General features: G+C 41.3%; 1 protein-coding gene across 2 annotated transcripts in view; it reads right to left on the bottom strand.

The window, feature by feature from the left end:
• gpc5a (glypican 5a) overlaps nt 1-21,465 on the bottom strand; it is a 151,480-nt gene that overhangs the window by 121,053 nt on the left and 8,962 nt on the right. The gene's annotated exons all lie outside the window — the stretch shown is intronic.

Genomic DNA, 21,465 nt, shown 5'->3' with positions numbered 1-21,465 from the left:
AAGCAATTATAATAATGTCCATCCAATTAGCATAAAACACACATGTACTTGGCAGCATGCCTGCCTCTGACTCTGCTTTACGAGCATGAGATGCTCACTTTCAACCTAAAAAACATGATTTTCAGCACACGATTTTCCCACTCATGAATTTTTTATCACCATGAAAGTAAATGTCAAGCAAATTCTGCTTAGCTCCACTCCTGGAAGTATTTCTGCGAGACAGATTCGAATGCTTAGGCTGCATCAGGAGAGGAAAGCAGCTCACGCTGTCGCTCTTTTGTCTGTCGCAGCAGTGGACCCGCAGCTGTAAGCAGCATCCAGCTTTGCTTACGAGTGTGTTTCTACGTGTGTGTTACAGGAGCGCTTGTTTGGGGAAGTGTGCAGATAACGCGGGATTACGGCCCCCAACAGTCACAGAAGAGGAAGAAGGGTCCAGGTGTGCTGAAGATACATTCAAGGACAGAAATAAAAGCTAGTTGCCTTTGAGCACCATGAAATCTGTTAAAAAGGTAAAGTGAAGTCTGACATTTTGGAAATGATGGCGCACAGGAGATAGTTAGCTTAGTTTAGACTAAGAAGCTCCTGCAAAACTGGTTTTCTTTTTCATGGAATAAACAAACTATAGCTGTTCCCCCCTGATAGTAGACTTTATGCAAAGCTAAGCTAATCATCAAATGGCCCCAACTTTATACCTGACACACAGATGTGAAACTGGTCAAGTCAAGAATGAATTTGCATATTTCCCAAACTGTGAAACTGGTCCTCTAGCTTTAATAGGAGGGAGAGCCTGGTCCATTTTTGCTCACTTTCATCCGCGAACCATTAAAGTGAGTCAGCAGGACTATTAAAACTTTTCTAAATAGAATAGTTTTTAATGTTATCACACCTCTTCTACTGTGGAGAGCTAAAATGTCTCCTGTAAAAGAAAAAAGAAAAATAAAGAAAGGCAGTTTGGATCCAATACAATATCTCTTTTCCCCTGTTGTTCCAGTTTCAAATCCATCTGCCTGCCTGCAGAAATGTTTGTGATCATTCTCCAATGAGCATAGACACTGACAATGTTCACCAATATCCTTAAATCTATTGTTTAAGTCGCTGGTCAAAGACGCCCCGTGTCTGAAACGGTGCATCATTACTCCTGTGTATGTCTTCAGTATTCATCAGATTGGTCTGGAATGAAAAATTCATGTTGAGTGTGACATTTATAGTCGTGACACCCAGAAGCATGAAGTGATACCAAGATATATTAAAATAACTCATATCATATTTAATGAAATACTTTACCCTTTTTTTAATACATTTAATACATTTTTTATTACACAGCCGTGCAAAAAGTTCCCTTATAGATATACTGGCCAATATTTTATGCTGTACATACAGACTGTGACAAAGATAAGTAATGGAGGCAGGACATTTTACAATTTAATAACAAACTTTATTCTCCAAAATGACATCAGTGTACTGAAACAGTAAACTTGTGATAGGCCAATACTGGACAGCAACCAATAAAATTGTTCAACCCTAATCATTCATTCAGAAAACTTCTACAATACTAAAAATTACTTTAACTGTTGAATCCAGCAAGGTTAGCAACATACATAAATAAAACTCTATAGTATTACATATAACAGTTTAATGTTGTCAAAAATATCAATATATCAATACGTATTGATCCTGATTAGTTCTGTTTGAAACAGTTTCAATACTCATTTGCTGCAGTATGGATACGCTGCTGCCACTGCACTGACAGCAACATGACTCGCACACATTACTTTTAAAGGCCTAATCTAAAGAGAGAGAAAAAATAATGTTTCTATAAAAGTTTGATATTGAACGACCTGTTCTCTGCTACAAGCCAAGAAAAGTCGTACCTCGTTGTCATGTTATATTCTTGTTACATTCTTGTTACATTCATCTTTTAATAATAAATATGTTATGACTTCAATGTCAATTTTTCCCCGTGGTATCAAATATCAATATTTTTCAAGCTATGGTATAGAAACTCTAGTCTTGTGACACCACTATTAAAGTACGACTTTCCAGGAAAATGACTTAAATAAGATGAGCGGGCTCTACGTGTTTTGCCAGACATGAACTTATAACCCCAGCACAATAGCAAATGCTTCACCAGCTCGCCTTTATCCCTTTGTCTGTGATTTTTTCAGTTTTTGTCTCAGCTAATACCTGAGCCATGGCCATTCTCACATCATGTGCCTGTCATGGGTTCTGAGGAAATAGTCAGGGTGAAGGCCTGGAGCCTGGAGTCTGAGGGGGGGGGTTACCAGTGTGATGAGGGCTTAGACGGTCGGGTGCTGTACAATATGCACCGACGTGGAAAGATTGACCGAAAGCCCCCTGGAGAGGGCGACTGCGAGGGGGAGCAGAGAGGGGTCTGGCATGCCTGCAGGCACGGCGTCTCGAGCCGGCAGAATTAAACGGAGAGGTACCAGGAGCTGAACCTGATCACAGGCCTTCAATGATCTCAGAGGGACGTGATGGCTCTGACAAGATCTGAGACTTCAGCAGAAAAGACGATGCAGCTCCCACACAGAAAGCACTCTGGGTCGAGAACAACAGGGAGAGAATGTGTAAAGGATGGCAAAAACAAGAGTGGCAGTGCAGATGTGACTGTGTGACTGAAATAGAGAGAAGACGAGCAGAGAGAGAAATATGTGCTCGTGGAGTACAGTAAGAGATTATTACAGCCGCTGGGTGTAGGAAGCAGAGCAGGCAGAGTTATGAAGGGTCCCACAGGGATTACGGCGCGTGCTTCAGGGGAGGTTTACCAGATTAGATTGTGGAGTTAATGAATCCCACCTGTCAAACCACATAACCAATGTCTGTGTAGTAAACACATTTGTCTGTGTTTTTTCTCTCTCACTGGTGTATTCTTGTGATAGAAATCGTGTCATCGCGTAACGTGGCGGTTCTCCCGTGGTAGGTGCATCGAGGCAAACTTGAAAAGGCATGGGTAATAAGATGATCAGGGATTCTGCTGTCTAAACAAGTCTGCAGCATTAGAGGAACACCCACGCAGGAGCTGCTGGCTGTCCACGGCGTTTTAATTTTTCAGCAAAAACAGAGCTTGAAGCAGGGTCTCTCACTCGGAGGCCGAGACCGGCGGCCAGGCCTGTGGGCAAGCCTGAGGACAGAAATAACACAAGGAGAAGGAGAAAAGGGAAAAAGAGGGGAGGAGGAGAGGAGAGTTTCTACCTTCATGAAGCAGAAATATTCAAGCATGGCACTCTGAAACAGGCCGAATAGTTTATTCAAAGCTGCTGTAATCGATATTTTACAGTAATAATGGATCAAATGATGATGTGTTATATCAGGTTCTCATAGTTTTGACTGGGTGCCAATAGGGAGGCAGCATATAAATGAGATGAAGACGAGACAGATAACTTTATTTGTCCCCTGACGACTGAAGAGCTGATCCATTTTTATTGAAACCTCCATTTCTCCTCAACCATACAGAGCTTTTTCCAGGGTGACTTTTCCATCTTACTTCCAAAATAAACTAGTCCTCCAGCGAAACACAGGACCAGCATTATGACAGGACATAATTCCTGCGTACTCGTGAGGTACCATTAGTTGCCATGCAACCAGAAGCTTCCTACAAGCTGTCATCACCAGCCTGACAGACGCTTGTTAGGGGGACGCGGTTTGATGCAGTTGCCGAATAGTGTGTAGCATGTAGGCAAGTGAAAGTACTGAAATGAAATGATTAAAATTTAGTGCATGCAACTCATGTCTTGTTCAAAGCTGCACAAAATTGTTTCTGAGGGCCAGAATTGGCACAAATACACATACGGATACAGACGGAGCCTTCAGTCCATACTCTTAATTCATTTTATCCAGTTTTCTGAAAGCTTATAGATACGGACCAACGGAGCAGTACCTCTGGTAGTTCTGGTGGGCAGTGTAGCCAATAGTTCGAGCAAGACACGACCACAGGACAAGAGACAGAAGTTTTAAAAATGGTGGAAGTTTTTGAGGAGAGGTTATGTGAGTTGAAAATCTGGCGAGGTCCGTGCAAGAACGACAACACTCCAAGTGGCGCCTTCTAGTGGTTGTATTGCTTCACATCCATGCCAACGTGAAGGACGCATGGAAGTATGTGGGCAGTGATATTTTGATAATATCAAAATGTGCAGAATATTATGATGTCACAGTGGCCTCTTGACCTTTGACCTTTTGGATACAAAATATCATCATTTCATCATTTTATCCAATTAGACATTTGTGTAAAATGTTGTTGTAATTGAATTGTTGAGTAATGGCCTGAAATGTCACAGTTAACCTTTGAACACCAAGTCTCTCATTTGAAGACATTCCCTCGAGGTGTCCACTGCACTGACAAGAATTGGATGGACGTCTGGACAGACAACCCAAGAACATAATGCCTCCGGCCATGGTTTGCCGACGTAGAGGCATAAAAAGAGGTAATACTGGACTTACTGTATAGGACTCCAAATGAAAGCTCATGGTGCTCCGTGTATACACAAGCAGCTGTTTGCAAAAGAAGTTCACCACATCAACAACCTCTGATCCGCCCTTATCAACACAACACAATCTTCATATCTCTCATTGATCCCAACATTCATACAGGAACATTTTTGTTGAGAAGACCTCCGGGTGCGTTTCCACATGTTAAAAACCGTCCTAATGAGGATGCCACAGTGTGCCTGTTCTGCTTGTGTGTGTGTTCGGAGTGTCAATGACCCAGCTGATAATAGGAGAGCAGACATGTTTGCATATCTGGCAGCGGGAGAAACACCAAAAAGAGGCCGAGTCAGCATGATATAAAACACTCTCATACAGCGGAGCGGCTTCTTCACACTGTAACTGAGGGTCCGGTCTGCTTCAGTTCATTAGCAGCTGGACACATGATGGTATCAGGCTTAATGCGGGGTGAAGAGTTAAAGGGGTGGAGGGAGAGAGAGAGAGTCTGTGTGGGTAGCTGACAACGTTTTCTATCGGCAAGCCTCGTTCTATTTTTCATCTATTTATTTTTTCAGCAGGAAAAACAGCAGAGCAGTGATAAACATGAGCAGCTGTGGGCCTGACTCAGAGTAAAGACTGTTTTCCAGCAGGCATCCTGCTGTTCCACACAACGAGGACAAAGAGCGATAAAACAGCATAAAGACGAGACAAACAATACGACCGGTCAGACAAAACATTCTCCATAGACGAGGGGTAAAAACAATCTACTTTTTGAAGTGGATAAATAATAAAAAGCATCCAGAGTTGAAGCCCACTGAGGCAATGTGATTGTGATTTGGTCTATGTAAATAAAACTGATTTGATTTGAAACCAATAGGCATGTAGGTTTTAGTTCACACTTCAGAAAATGTATTTCAGTATATTCTGTTTTTGTGTTATGAACATTTATCTGGTCTCCATTTCTGATAAATGTTGAAGAAATCGGGAAGGAATGCTTATCTTTCAATCTAATGAGCTACAACATGCCTCCCATCAACCTGCATGTGTTTCTCCCTCCACTGCTGGCGTGCAAAACAAATTCTGATATATGGACAATTAATGTTTGAGAGCCCGGGTACGGTCGACCGTCATCAGATCTGATATATTGGCCATTATATAGCGATGACAAAGCCCCTTCAGTTAAATTCCTCAGCAGCTGAGCTTTTCTGCATGTCTAAAAGGCTTTTAAATTTGATCCCGTTTTCTTCCTTTCTCCCATAATTGCTGCACTTCTCATTTTCTTTAATGTAGGATGATCTGGTTAACTGTGACAGGGGAAGCTAACCGAGTGATGAGTTACACATAAGGTCAGGGCTTCTGGCAGTTGGCGCTAAAGTAGAAAAAATATATTTTCATTGCACTTCATTATGCCATCCCTCTCGCTGTGTTTGCCTCTCTGTGTCTGATAACGGTGACATAAAATCAGCAGACCAGACGTCAGACGCAGATATAAGACAATTATTAAGCACCATGGAAACTCTAATGTAGGACAACATTTGCACAAACACAGGTGCAGGTTCAGCCGACACTCTGCAAGAAAATGCAGAGTGCTGTTTTGACCACCAGAGGGAGACATACCTCATTTAAAACTATTGGATCAGTGTGATGTTGAGCAGAGAAAACAGAAAAAGTCGGCTTAAACTGACTAAACATGTGTTGCATGAAGCAGCCCACAATGTCCAAAGGAAACAATTCATAACTGATCCTGATTCAAACTTTCCACTTTGATAAAGAGGTTATACACTCAAAGAACGCTAAAGAATATAACTTATGACTGTACAAATACAGTAAACAATAACTAATGTAGGCTACTTCTTTGTCATCTGTGGAGAACGTCACCAGACTCCCTTAAAAAACACTCAATTTTGAGTGTTGTTGCGTCAGGAGAAACTGTATAAACATTGTGAAACGCTGTCTACAACACTAACTTAACTATTTGGGGCTTCTTGTTAATTCGGCAAATGTTATACATGAAGATTTTACTTTCTTTGTGTAAAAAGGAGAAGTGAGATCTGATCACAAGAGGTCACTCAAGACGCATGATGAGACTCAGGTGTGGACTGATGGGCTTGAAGCTGTCCACTTCTGATCGGATCACTCAGGACGGACCAAATGTGAACGCCCTCTTTGATTTGTTCTGGGTGTCAACTAAGCACACAAATAACAAAATGTAATCCTAACCACAATGCATTCAGACAAGTAAACCGTTATTTGATATCAAGGTCGAGATGGCACAGGCACGCCTTTATGTGCTGGCGGTGAGAATAATCCACCTTCTGTGACTGGAAATATCAAATAAAGAGAGCAAGTAAGTCTGTAACAGTCCTTCAGACGCTGAAACATGGCCATCAAATGTGGTTTACAAATCACACTGGCTTTGGTGGATTGTTTACAACTCCAAAAGATAAAAGTGTCACTACAATTTCATGACATTAGCTGATGTAATGGCTCAAGAGGTATTTGTGAAGGCGGTAAAATGCTGCATCACCAGCTTCTGCTTACTTCTGTCTGTGAATGCGTGTGTGTTTATTCCTATTCATAGATTTGTCATCGAGGAGAAGGATCAGTCAGCTGGATGAGAAATAAGATGAGATTTTGTAGTTGAGGATCCTCTTAAAACAGACAAAACACCAAAAGCACCTGCTCTCTCTCTCTCTCTTTCACACACACAGAATAAGCAGAAGCGTGGCTGACACAGGGAATGCACTGCAACGTGTGAACAGATCGCATTAACATCAGCCACTTCGTTTGAAGCTCCCCGTGTTTTCCAGGTTTTCCAGCACTCAAATGCCACCAGACGACCTCAGCCGAGCTGTTGAGCAACGCAAAGATGGCTTTTATTAATGTGATTCATCCTCTCTGAATGGCTGCGACCACAACAGAGAAGCTCAGTGACATCTGATAGGCTGCAGAAAAGGCCATTCTCCATCTAGAGAGGATGAGTCAGTGGCTCTGTGGGTTCAGCTCATCCCAAAGCAAAAGACACACGATGAAAGTCAATGAGCTGCAGGGTGGCACACACAGTACAGTCAACAGAAAACTATGTCTTCATTGTGGCATATTATAGGATGAAAGAAGCACGGCACGCTTTGTTGTTCCAGGATGAACTTTGATTACATTGTTTTCTGCACAAATATTTGCGGTGACTAAAGAAACAGAAAAGGTCTGACAGTGATGGTTGTTAAGCTCAAAAACATGTATGGTCTTGATCTCGGTCATTTTCAAACAAGTTTCCGAGAAACAAATTTGTAATTTGATGCTAATTAGACTGAAAATATGAAAATGGAGACCAGCTCCCTTTAAAATCAGGAAAAACAGTTCAGTTATTACTGTATTCTTATTAGAACTGAAAATGTTCATCAATTAGCCGTCAAGTACTGAACTGATCACCAGCTAATTTAATCACTAACCCTAACTTTGATAACTGATTTATTAGTTTCAGTCATTTTCTTCAGCTCCTTAAATCCAAATATTTTCTGTTCTTTGCTCTATGACAGTGAACTTCTAAAAAAAATCATTATTAAATTAAATTAAAAAAAAGACATGGGTACATCAATTTTTCACCACTTCTAACAATTTATTTACCAAACAACTAATTAATGAATCGAAAAATTCTCGACAGATTAATCAACGATGAAAATAATCATTAGTTGCAGCCCATCTTATTGTTGTTGTTGTCATTATTGTTATTTTTATTGTTGGTATTATTGTTGTTGGTGGTGCTTTATTGTTGTTGTGTGTTATTGTTATTGTTATTGTTGTTAGTGTTGATACATTTTCTTTTTTGTTATTGTCACCATTGTGATTGTTGTTGTTGTTGTTTTTCTTTCTTGGAAGCTTCTTGAAAATTACTGGGGAAATAAATCAGAAGCTGCAGACCCATAAAATAAAGAGTTACCACGTACACTTCTACCTGGTTATATACATTATAAAATGTGTGCTTTGATTTACCTGGTAATGAATGAGAACTATTTGACTACATGACTTGCCTTAAACTGGAAGCCGGCCTGACCGAGTTATGCTAACAAACTAACAGACTGTTAAGCTGCTGGATACAGAAGGTAAAAATAAATCTGCCTGTAATCTCTGCAAGAAGCAGAAGTACATGTTTACACCGTTAAAGCACTTATTTACAGAAGCCCACTGAACGCAGCACTGTCAGGGTTTAGATAAAGGGTTTTAAATAATCTCACTTTAGCTTTTCTGCTGTGACAAAATTTTCACACAGGCATGTTACTGGAAGTTTGTGAGCTCTGTTATCACACAACACAGAGCTTTATGGAAGTGTCTGACAACCCTACATCTAGAGGAGCAAGCTGCTCGGAGAGCAAATTTACGTATGAAAAGACAGAAGACGTGCAAGGGAACAGATAAGGCAAACAAACAAGACTTTATATCAAGGCAGCATCATCGTACACATGCACACAACATGGCAGACTGTTCCGATTCAGCAGGAGATTGAGGTGAAGCACAAAGTGTTATTCAGTGTGCGTGACTGAGCTCAGTGTACCTGCCTGCTCCCATCTACAAACAAACCACCAAACAAACTGGGCCTTTTATGTATGTGTGTGTTTGTGTGTGTGTTAGGGCATGTGCAAGCATGTTTGCATGAGGAGGGGGAGAAATATATATCAAACTGTGCCATCTCAAAATGTTTCTACGCGTAAGTTTCGACCCTCTGGTTAGCAGATCTATCTCCTTTTCAACTTGGCAGCAACAGCCAAGACTGACCAGTCTGACCTGCAGATGGCAGAAAAAAAAGGTTCCTGAGAAAAGTTAAAAAGCCCCGGGATGTTTTCTTTTTCCTTCCGTCTTCAGTTCCCATAAAGACGGCATTGTTTTAAAACTGAAAACAGTCGCCTGCTCAGAGGTGTTACAGAAGTGTGCTCTGGCGCAGGGACGGACGGCGGGGGTGAAATGTGATTTATTAAGTTAGAAACATGGAGGAGAGGAGAGGAGAGGAGAGGAGAGAGAAGAAACAAAGAAAGAAAGAAAGAAAGAAAGAAAGAAAGAAAGAAAGAAAGAAAAGGGAAGAGGAGGAATGGAAAGGAAAGGAAAGGAAAGGAAAGGAAAGGAAAGGAAATTAGAGATTAGATGAAAGACAGGAAATAAGGAATGAGAGTAATTGAAGGAGGGGAGGAAATGTGAAGAAAGAAAATGATAAGATGATAGGTAAAGAAAGGGAAGGAATGAAAAAGCAAAATGTCAGCAGAGGAGGACAGAAAAGAGGAAAGGAGAGCAGAGACACATTAAGACTGTACGTCATTTTAATCTGTTTTGCCCGGAGTCAGGCTCAGCTTACCATCAGCCCTTATCTCTGTGTACTTCCTCCTCCACATCAATAAACACGCTCCTCCCTACATACATTTACAGCTGGCAAACACACATTTAGCCAAAGCAAATTCAGCGCCACTGTCACAAATCTGACAACACCCACCTGAACTACAACAAAAGCACTTCGCTCCGTCTGTCTCTGTCTGACTGTCCGTTTTTCCTCTCCATCTCCATATCCGTCTCTCTCTCTCTCTCTCCCTCTGCTGCTGCTCTCTCTTTCCTCCAGAAGGCTTAAAAGTCAATATTTGAGGATCTGTTGCAGCTCTTGAACACTTCAAAGAGCACAGAGCTCTGCTGTGAACACAGCCTTTAATATGCCGTTCAGGAAAAGAAGCAGAGAGGGTCAATAAAGTGGGGCACAAGTGCTTCTTGTAGGAAAGTGTGTGTGCATGTTTGCGGGTGTGCGTGTGTGTGTGTGTGCCTCCTGTATGTATAGGTCAAATATCCTTTCATACATCCATGTAGAAACACAGGTCAGGTTTAAGCACACGCCGACTTGTAAAGATTATAAGAGAGGACACACACAGAAACCCAGACAGAACGAGAGCGAGCTGCCACGGTTTTAAGAGCCAGAGTGAAAATAATAATATCATAATAAAGCTTTCATTAGCTTTCAAAGGTGGCTCTGTGTGAGGCTGTTGAGGGTTTCCTGTGGCTGGGGCTGAGGGAGCTGTTACATGCCGGCGAAGGAGCCAACAGGGCCGACGCACACAGCACGCCAGTGATTACTCTAGTGAACTGGATAATTACATTAGATTTATAAAAAGATGATATGGAACATTAGGTTCATCGGTCTGAGAGCGGTAAGCTGTGTAACTTCAGCTCCTTGACTGGCCTACAAAAGAGCAACCATTATGTTATTGATGAACATCTAATTACAATAACTCCTAACAAAGCGTGTCCCTTTTACAAATGCATGATACCACGCTGGCATTCATGCAAAACTAAAAGTGACAATCCAGTCTTTATCTACTCGCCCTTGATTTATATCAAAACATCCATTTAAGCTTCTCTATTGCTGTTCATATATGGGTTATTAGCAACGAGGTTAAAGAAGTGCGGCGGGAAGATTAATCAGAGGTAAAATACTCTGTTTTATGATATTATGAGATTTTCCAGTTCAGAAGACAGTCTACATTTTACATTTCTACAGGTACAGGTATTGACACTGAGTTGATGTTATGGTGGTCACTTTTTCATATCCTTTATTTCAGTCTCTCTCTCAAACTCAACGCCAACTGAATGATGTTTGTGCCCTGCTTGAATTGTGACGGGTGGGAAAGTGTACAGGCCGGCGTCCTTAAAGTCTCTTAACGTTACTGTGTCACATTTCTGTCCTTAAGTAGCATAAAGTACCTGTTATTTATTGTTTCATGGTAAAATTTAAACAAAAAACAATTTTTTTAAAAAGGTATCTTACATTTTGGTGCGTGGTATATAAAACTATCATGTCACTGTCAATGTGAAAAGCTCAAGTGATGCTAAATTTGCCACAATAATCTCGTCTGAACTAATGAGAGGAAACATATTTCAAAGGGATGAATCAGAGTCAACAGTGTTAACAGTGTTATCAGATGCTGGACTCAGCAGTAAAAACAACATTCATTTGTCACTCATGCCAGGAGACTAGTCGTGATAAGCAGGACCATTATGCCATTATATCTGCCATGTAGGGGAGAAGGACAGGATGAGGGGGGAAGAGAAGAAGTGGGAGCAGACAGTAGGCTTGGTGTGTTGCTGTGCGTTGCCCTGTTTAGGGTTTCATCGCCCAGACGGCTGCAGACTAATCCCTGGAGACTTCTTCCTTACGCAGGAAATACTTCCTTCCGTCAGACTGACAGAAGAAGTGATTTCTCTTCTCCGAACAAGAGAAACACGCCGAGAGTCCTATGGGCAGCCCTAATTTGAGTCTTGTTTGCCGTTAATTTGTACTTCTAAATTATTTGAGGAATTTTTTGGTTGAACTTGAGAGCTACTCCCAGAAAAAGAGCCTATTATTTACTTAACATACCAACAAATCAAAGTAACATGGTCTGTGTGGAGCGCTCAGTCTTTGCTGCACACTGCTAACAGCTGTACATTTTTCGGCTGCACAGTCAGCTCTCCCGCACAAACATCACACTGGATATATATACTACCCTCCTGTCTTCACACACCTCACACTATGTAAATCTCTAACAGATAACAAAAAAAAAAGTGTGTAAATGAGTCATAAAGATGCAGTTCCTGTTTAGCAGTGTGCTGTATCATCTAATCTAGAAAATGGCCCTAAGACAACGGCCGGCAGCCATAAATCTCCATTTCAAACGGGCACACAGGAGACAAACAATGTAAAGTGCTGACTGGTATGTGTATTTTTAGGGCTCATCTCTATGCAGTGTGTGGCTACAGTGCAGTGTGTGTGGATAAAAACAGTATGTGTTTGAAGGCAGCAGAAACAAAATGTAAGACAGAGAAAGTCAGCGTGTGTTCATGTTGGCACGTCTGTGTGACTGCTGAAGTTCACCTCTGGGACACAGCGGCAGTTCAGGATTCGAAGAAGTGTGTCAACTGAGCTGGATCTCCTGAGCAGCAGTAAACTGAAAACACTCACACACACAAAATGATGTAGAGTCAGCAATTAGCCTCATGTCTGACAGTATAAAAGCTCTCGAGGGTTTCTCTGGGAATGTCGGATGAGGATGCTGGGTATTAAAAAGTTATTTATGGAAAAAGACAATATAAAGCAGCAATTTGAATGCCTTAGGTTCCTGTGGTTAAAAAGACCTAATTAAAATAACAATCTGAAAGAAAAGACAGAGGGCTAGGCCACATGCAGAAACATGTTGTGAAGAACAACATAAAGGACAAAGTCATGTAGGAGATAAGTTCACCCAAAAATGAAAAGTTAGTCATTATCCAATCACTCCCATGATGTCGAAAAGTCGAGTGAAGTGTTGCATTATTCTCCTAATCAACTGAAGTAGATGGGGACTACTGAAAAAAAGAAAAACAAAATGGCTCCATAGAGCACGTTCAGCATTATTCAAGTCTCCATCAGCCCCGAGAGACCAAACTGATCTGAAAAGACACCCTCGACTGGCAATCGAGCTCGTGCACCCACTTCAGACAGGGTGCACGCTAACACCTTTAGCTTAGCAGCTACAGTGAGGTTTCAAAAAACAGTATATATAACTTATTTTAATCAGTCTCCTTCTACTTCAGTTGTTTGGGAGAATGCTGCAACACTGCTTTGCTGTGAGGCACCACAAATGTTTTGTGGACTAGAAAACTGACTTTACATCGGCATGAGGGTGAGTAGATAATGACTGGACTGTCATTTATGGGTGACTCCAATTTCTGAAAGGACAGTTATTGTCTTTCTGACAGGGAGATAGATGAGAAGATCAATACCACTCTCAGAGCCTGGCTCTTTGTAAGGTAACATATTCCACCTACTAGCAACTTTCAAGCTCACTACTTAGTTAATAAATGACGTATCTTAAACTTACATATCCAAACAAGGGCATGTTGTCATTTTTACACTTTGGTTATTATAAGGATAAAACAAATTAGATACAGTGTGATTTAGAGGCACAAATAGTCGGATTTTTGAGAGAGCCAGGTATAAGGTCTTTCCCCGTTTCCAGTCTTTGTGCTACGCTAAGCTAACTGGCGGCCGGCTGTAGCTTCACATATAAGTCACAGCTATATGAGTGGTATCAATCTTCCCATTCAACTCAGAAAATAGAATAAAATATGTATATTCCCCCGAAATGTCAAACTATTCCTGTGAGCACAATAACAGCGTGACGCTAACCAACATGTCTGACGCAGGAGCAGTAACAGGAGACAGAGGGGTAAAAACAGCCGCGGTTAGACTACGTTGTTTCTTTGCAGCGGCCCAAACGCCTGGATTGTTGAGGGGTATTGACTCTGAATAATCCTGCTTCCCTCTAAATCCTCATCCTCTGACTTCAAACGCTGTGCAAAGACTTTCAATAGAATCTGGCATCCTCCCAACTTTCTCTCCGTCAGTCGCTCATTCTTCTTCTTCGCATTCTTCTTCACTCTCTGTCCTCCCCTGGATCAACTGTCCAGCCTTGAATCACAAAGCCAAGCCCAAATTCTGTAGAAATCTCGAGGAGAGGCCCCTGCGACGGCTGGCACGCACACACTAACACACACACACACTAACACACACACACGCACGCACTCCTCTTGTAGGAGTGACAACAAAGAAGGCACGGCTGTAGACCTGGTGGACAAAGAGTCTGATAAATGAAAGGTCTCACACAAAGGAGCAGAGAGCAGGTTAGAGAGGATTTGAAGGCCAGCTGTGAGAATCAACCAATGAAATCTTCAGACAAGTCCAACGACCGCTCAATATATTCAATTTTTCCAAGTATTCACCACACAATCAATCTCGCACAGGCCTGCAAGTTTGGTTACTATTGGAATCCGTGTTTTTATTCAAGTTTAAGCCTCCCCATCTTTTTTCTCCTGCACAAACAGGATGCACTCGTTGATTTCATACACTTTATCCATGCCCCAAAGTATTCTTCCTGGAGGGACTATAGACCATATTCACGTGGCGGCCATTTTCCTCTGAAGTTGGGATGGGAAGATTAAATGTCGTACTGCTGTGTTACAGGATGCAAGTCATTACAACAAAGTTAGCCTGACAGATCGTCATCACTTCACCACTTCCTGATTGATTAGCGACTGAAAAGACAATGAACAGTGAACATTTGGAGGGAAATCGGGCTGTATTTCAAGCTAACACAACACATTTGATAACCCATTTGCTAACGTTAGCATTCATCCACTTCCTAGCTAGCATTATTGTTTTACCACATCCAGTGTGTTTCACTTCCAGGCTTAAGTTAATGTGTCCAAGATGTGTGTTGATATTTATGAATAAATGGATCGTGTAACACTGTCAAATGCTAATGTTAGCTAGGAAACGGTGGAATGCTAACGTTAGCCGAGTATGTGTTGTTTTATGTTGAAATACAGCTGAAAATGATACAATTTGCCAGATTCACAATGGCTTTACGACTTGAAACCTGGAACAAGGCAGTGCAACATTTGAGCTTCTCACCCTGCAGTGACGTCAGAGGAAAATGGCTGCCACGTGAATACCAGTATGCTTAATTATGTAACACAAAGTACAGTTGAGGCTCACAGCAACGTCATTAATGCTGGACAAATTGAAATTTAAAGGAACGACATAGTTATTTCACTTCCTCCTCAGGGAGTGATGAATGTGTGTACCAAATTTCACAGCAATCCATCCAAACACTGCAGAGACTTTTCAATCAAAACCACAAATGTGAACCTTATGGTGGCCCTGGAGGAAGTGAAGTCAGGGGATCAACAAAGCCATTCATCATCTAGGGGCCATAAATATCTTTACAACAGTCTGTGCCAGCTCATCAAGTAGAGGTTGAGATATTTCACAGGATAAGTGAAACTTCTGAACTGCTGGTGGCGCTGGAGGAAATGTCAGGGGATTACCTCTGGGCATTATGAATGTCTCTACTAGATGTCATGTTATATTTCTAACACGACTAAAAAAAGCTTTAAAAGATCTACAAAAATGTCACTAAGATGGTATTCTTGTGAATTACCTGCAGTTTGTTTACAAAGAAAAACTATAACTCTTGCTACGCTGCAAGCTAAAAAAGCAAACCTGATACCTTTGATCTCACACCTATTATACTGCAGAATCAGGTGTTCATTTAATCATAACCAGTGATCATTCCTGACACGATCACACAAAAAGGAGCCTCTCTGTGAGACAGCCGGGTGTTTCTTTAGGCGAATTTAACAAGAGGAATGTTCATTTTCAAGACAAAAGATCCTAAAATGCAGAGTCCTATAAAAAGCTGCATATTTTCCCTGACTGAGGCGAGCGGCCAATTTGTGACCAACATAGAAAGTTTACTGGAAGAGAACACTGTGTTACTGTAGTCAGTGATGCAGCTCTGCTCAGGGCTGGTCGCAGCACAATATCTGTCCTTGGTAAGAAATTACTGTTTTGAACTTGAAATTCTTGGAGAAATGTGGATTGCAAAGGAGCAGTTAGGTAAGTGTGGTGGCTGCAGCAGCACTGCTTTTAGAACAACATTTTTGCACAAAATCCCTTTGGAGAGCGGCCCGGTAATCACACTGCGATATTAAAGTCAACACAGGAGGAGTGTGTTTGTGCAACATTCAGACTTTCTGAAGCCGATAGTCAACATGATTTATTCTCAATTATTCAAATAAGACAATTCAGATGTCTTTTATGTCGGTAAATAGGCCAAAGCTTGCGCAAAGAAGCATTTATGCATGTTTCAGGTGACGTGGAAACCAATATTTTATCTACTTGTGTGATTAGATTATAGATTAAACTGACATTTTAAACCTGAGCTGAACTTCTCAATAGCAGATTAAGGGGAGTATCTACAACCAAGTGTCTCTCCTACTCCACAAAATACATTTCAACAAAGACTGTCATGGATTTGCCCTTTAGCTGTCACTTTGATAATGAATATAAGTTGATTTCTGAAAGTTTCTATGTTTTTTGTGATAATGTCAGTTGTTTAGTTCAAACCACTCTGGTTGTTAGGAGTAGCATGACCTTTAGTGAGAGCCGGATTAGCACATTATTACGGGTCTGTAGTCGTTTGGCGGAGCAAAAATGTATTAAAGAACATATGCCATGTAAATTTGACAAGACAGGTAATAATGCAGGACACACTCTAAGGCTCACAAGAATATGAAATCAATGAACATGGGACTTTGGAAGCTCCCGAACAGCCGGAGGCCTCAGGGAAGTCCAAACCTTGCCTCTATGGGCCTTGACGCACCTTTTCCATACACATGTGCTGGCTTGGCTGGACTGGACACATCAAACTGAGTCAGAGATCTGTATCTCCATTACTATTGCTCTGTTCTACTGTTGTTAGTAGCCGGCAACCATCATAGATTTTCAGGCTGTTGTTACCATTTAGCTTAACATCTACTGCTTACTGCTTGAGAAAGAGAAACGGGATGGTGAGCTGGTCTGAGGTGCTTGACTCTGTCTGAAGAAGACCTGCAGCTGGTGCATCTGGGCTTCAACAGTATTTTTGTTTAACCTCATGTGTTGTCTTTTTGTGTATTTAATGTTTCTTTATGTAGTGTATGAATCTTTATTTGGGCCATTCATCGGCAAAAGACACATTTCTATTATTGCCTGCATCAATGGACGATAGCTATAAGCAGCTATCAAAGATTCATTCAGATTTGAATGTCTCTTTCCAAAGAAAACAATATATATCTTACCTACTTCTTGAGCTAAAGAAACCATTTAAAACATTAGTTCAAAAATGCTTTTAAAAAAACGCTGTTTTCTAAGCTCATAAAAGTGAAATATTTAGGATTTGTGGCTTTCTTGTGACATAATTAACCTTTCCTAGGCTGCACAAAACTGAATTAATTTCCTCTTTGTGGTCAAACTTGTAACATATAAAACTCCCACTTATCTCAGTGTCGTAACGCTACTGGATGTGCCCCAGAGGTCAGCATATTTAAAGCTGCTGACTGACAGTTTTATGATTTCTTTCCTCTCTTTCTGACTTTTCAATCAAATCAAAAATATTCTTTTATAGGATTCAAACCCAGGTTACTGTGGTTATGTGGTATGGGCGTTTGCCAACTGAGTGCCTACTTTACTGCGCTCAACACAACCAGAATATATGCACTGAAACGGAGACTCTGCTGCAAAAACCTTTGAAATATCATCCGTCTAATCAGCAGCAATGAAAACAACAAAACTACCTTAATGAGACCTCCTTGTTTGGCACAGAGAGAGTTGGAGACTGATTGTGGTCTCCACTCAGTCAAGCAGTGGGGCCACTGCCACTCAACTATGTTCCTTTTTCAATTCAAAGCGTTAAAGATGGGCAGTGGATCCTTTAAAGGCTGGTAAACAGAAACACAATTAGCATTTATGAGTGCAAATAGCAAAGTCCTGAGCACAACAGGCTCGCTCTCCACCCACAGCACACAGTCCTGACTGTTTGATCTCACATTCATCAGCACCACTTGTGTTCCTGACACAACAGTAGCTCTCAATTAGAATCAAATACAAATAAAGAAGAAGCACAGGCCGACTAACTGCGTCTGCTGGACTCCTGTGTCTCATGTTGACTCCAACTTTTTTTCTTCCCAGGCTAGAAACCAAAATGAGACATTGACTGGAAGGAAGACCACAAGCCGCAGAGTGTTAATGGCCTCAACAGCTTCATGCCGCAGACATGCAAGTTACAGTAGCATTAAATTTATAACTGCCGGGCTGAACTTGATCATTTAGTGGTCATGTTATATTGGTCAAGGCTTTAAAATGAATTATGGGATATGAAAAAGAACACATCTCATATTTTGTGTTTATTTAATATGTTTTGCCTTTGTGTCCCCATATACAGAACAGTTTTAATTCGTATAAAGCAATTGGTTTTAACATTTCTGTATGGATTAAACAAATGATATAATGTGCAGGTAAGCGAGCATTTAATATGTTAATAGGAGGATTTGAGAAAGGCTAGCTGGTCCTCTGTGCTTTCAGTATTTTTGCCAAGCTAGGCTAATCACCTTCAGACACTTGCTCAGTACTTAACAAAGTGATGTTAGAGTGGTACTGATTTTCCAATTTCTCATTTCTTAAATGTCAAACTGTTATTTTAAAGCAACAGTTCAACATTTTGGAAAATATGCTAATTCTTTTGAGGTTTAGAGGCGTTGGGAGGTGGATACTATTGACTGTGGACAGAGCCAAGCCAGCTGTTTCCTCCTGTTTCCAGCCTCCTGCTATGCTAAGATGGGTACTTACTGTAATTAAATGGGAACTTTGCAGATTTTCAACCAGCTTTGTATCGCTACAATACTTGGTAGTTTATACAAAAGAACAATGTTCAGCTTCTCTCAATTTCGCCTGCACAGAGGGCCCCCTACTTTTCCGCCATCCGGCCGTTGAGTCAACTACAGATTGTTGTTCTGCATTTTTTGGATACAAAGAGTAAAGAGGAGAGGAGATATAGAGAGAGGCGAAGGGCGTCTCACCAAATTCTGATCAAACTGTAAAACAAGGAAAAGGGAATACCATAGCCCTTTTACTCTGTTTTCTCTGGTCAGCCCAGTTTAATGCAAGTGCCAACTCTCCAGCAGTGAAATACTAAACAGAAAAGATATGAGAGTAGTTTAACTCATCTCATCAGGTCAGTGACTGGCTGCCACACCAGCAGGGACACACTTTTTCCCTTCTTACATCACAAAAGGAAGGACACTGGTTGTGTTATTTACAGAAGTTTGAGTATCCGTCGGTTTTGCTGTCAGCACGAGGCGATACGCTGCTTTCCAAACAGCTCCTCGAATCAAAGCTTTCCCCAAAGGGTGGTGGTATTGCTTTGATCTGGTGATCTCACACCGTTTTGCTCTGATTTGAACAGCCCTCCTCAGATACTCTCTCAGGCATCTTACCAGCTGATTCATAGTGAGTTCTGTTCCTGAGTTTTATTTGACTCCAGCCTCGGGGGGCGCTGGGATTGCTTCGGCTTGTTGCCATGGATGTAAGACAAACCTGCGCGGGATGAAAAAAGATCTCCCCTGGAGCCCTGCTCAGCAGGCTGCATATTTGTGCACCGTGTGGACGACGTGCAGGAACCTCACAACCGGTGAATGAAAACATGCAATCCTGAGAGACTTACTGACAGACCAGGAGCAAGAAGGGAGAAAAAAAAACTGATGCACATGAAAACTCAAAGGCCGTCTGCTTGACAGCATGCCATCTACTCAGCCTTTATTCTTACTATTTTTTCCACTCTAGTTGCCCAGCTATCTTTTGGCTGTGAAATGACTTGAAAAGTTGCGGTCAGGTTCATTTCAGGACGAGATATTAAAACGTGGCGGCACATTTTAAGGAAGAAAAGAGGAAAACGTAATGAACCATTACTGCGGGATGAGCCGTGCTTTGAAGTTCTGCTCATAATTAACAGCTTTAGCGCATGTTTTTGCTGATTTGTGTTACTCATTATGTTAAAGAACTTAGTGCTTTTCTACATAAAAGATGCCCTTGAAGATTTTTTTTTTCAAACTGTGGCCTATTACAAGCACACAAAACATGAGCATCAAGTCCCAGAGGAAAAAGCATTTTAAATAGCATTTTATTGGTTGGTGTTATTTCTCTGTGTCTCCTGAGTGTTTATCCATCTACATTCCTCTAATTTCTTCATCCCCTCCTCCCTTCAGCTGCATCACATAAAGATGCCTAATTGAAGGCTTTGCACAAAACAAATGACCACATTAGCCTGCCCCCTTTTAACTCGTCCTTCTTCCTGTCTGTGGTTGTAATGCATTATACACTCTGCTTGTTCTCTGTTGTCTCTCAAATTACAGTGCAGGCTGCCAATCATTTGGAGACTAAAACTAAGAGACTTGTTTTTCTGCACAAACCCCAACCCACCCACCTCCCGTCTGTTTTCCTCTCGTGCTCCACAGAAGTGTTTACGACGAAGCAGAACAGTGATACTCCTGCTTCAAATTGCATTTCAATTTCATGACGAGCCGTAAAGTCGTTGGCCCCCGTCTCCGTTCCATTATCATCCGAAAACACCCAAAACAAAACTCACAGTCACACAAGATGAACAACAAACAATTCACTCATATTAATTAAGGATCATTGAACACTGCCTAGATAGGAAAGACGGATTAAATGCTTGACTTGTGTTTCTTTTATGTCTGCACATGAACAGCAAAATAGCTTTTTTTTCCACTCTGTTAAGATCTAAGAAGCTGCCAGACATTTCTGTCCCTCCGTGCTTCCCATACATATGGTGCCACAGTGTGTTTTCTCTGTGTGACAAAGGCTCTTAAAACCTCTGCGGCCAAGTAGAACAATGCCACGTGGGTGGCTCTGTGTGTGTGTGTGTGTGTGTGTGTGTGTGTGTGTGTGTGTGTGTGTGTGTGTGTGTGTGTGTGTGTGTGTGTGTGTGTAAACACATATTGTAGACTGTGAGCCAAAAAGTCTGCCTCAACATTTGAACAAATATCAGCTTTCATCAACACAGATTCACTTCGAAAGCAAAGCAAACAATAATGAACAGGTGGAGACGAATAGTTAAGTTTGTGTGTTTTGTGGTTTTCATGTGTGATTTAATTGGATTTATGATTAATGCAAACCACTTTTTATCAACTATGTCGACTTGAATGTATATCTGATCCAGCTGATAACTATCAATGGAAGACATGTTTGGATTACAGCTGAATGATTTAGTCAATCAAAGGTATCCAGTGGAGTTTTCAGCGAGTATGAGTGAGTCCCTTTTTCGTTTGAATTATGGGTGCAAACGAGGATCCACATACATGGATTTGACATGCTAATCCCCTGATCGACAATTGGTGGCAGTATTGAGTCAACAAACAAAGAAATGCACCAACAACATCAGCGAAGAAGAAGCAAACATGGACGTGAGCAACTCCGCTTTGCAAATGTTTTTAGGCTACCCAATCGCAAGAATATTAGCATTTCTATATGCTACAACATTATGTCTGTTTAGGTTGGATTTTCTATTCCTCTCTTGTTCTCTCTTATGTGTGCTCTGCTTAGGTTTAGGCACAAAAGACACTTGGTTAGGAAGACATCAT

This window comes from Pagrus pagrus (genome assembly GCF_965226575.1).
Source record: "Pagrus pagrus genome assembly, chromosome: 1".
NCBI classification, from domain to species: Eukaryota; Metazoa; Chordata; class Actinopteri; order Spariformes; family Sparidae; genus Pagrus; species Pagrus pagrus.
Note: the sequence above shows the minus strand (reverse complement) of the source record. Positions and strands in the feature narration are given on the sequence as shown.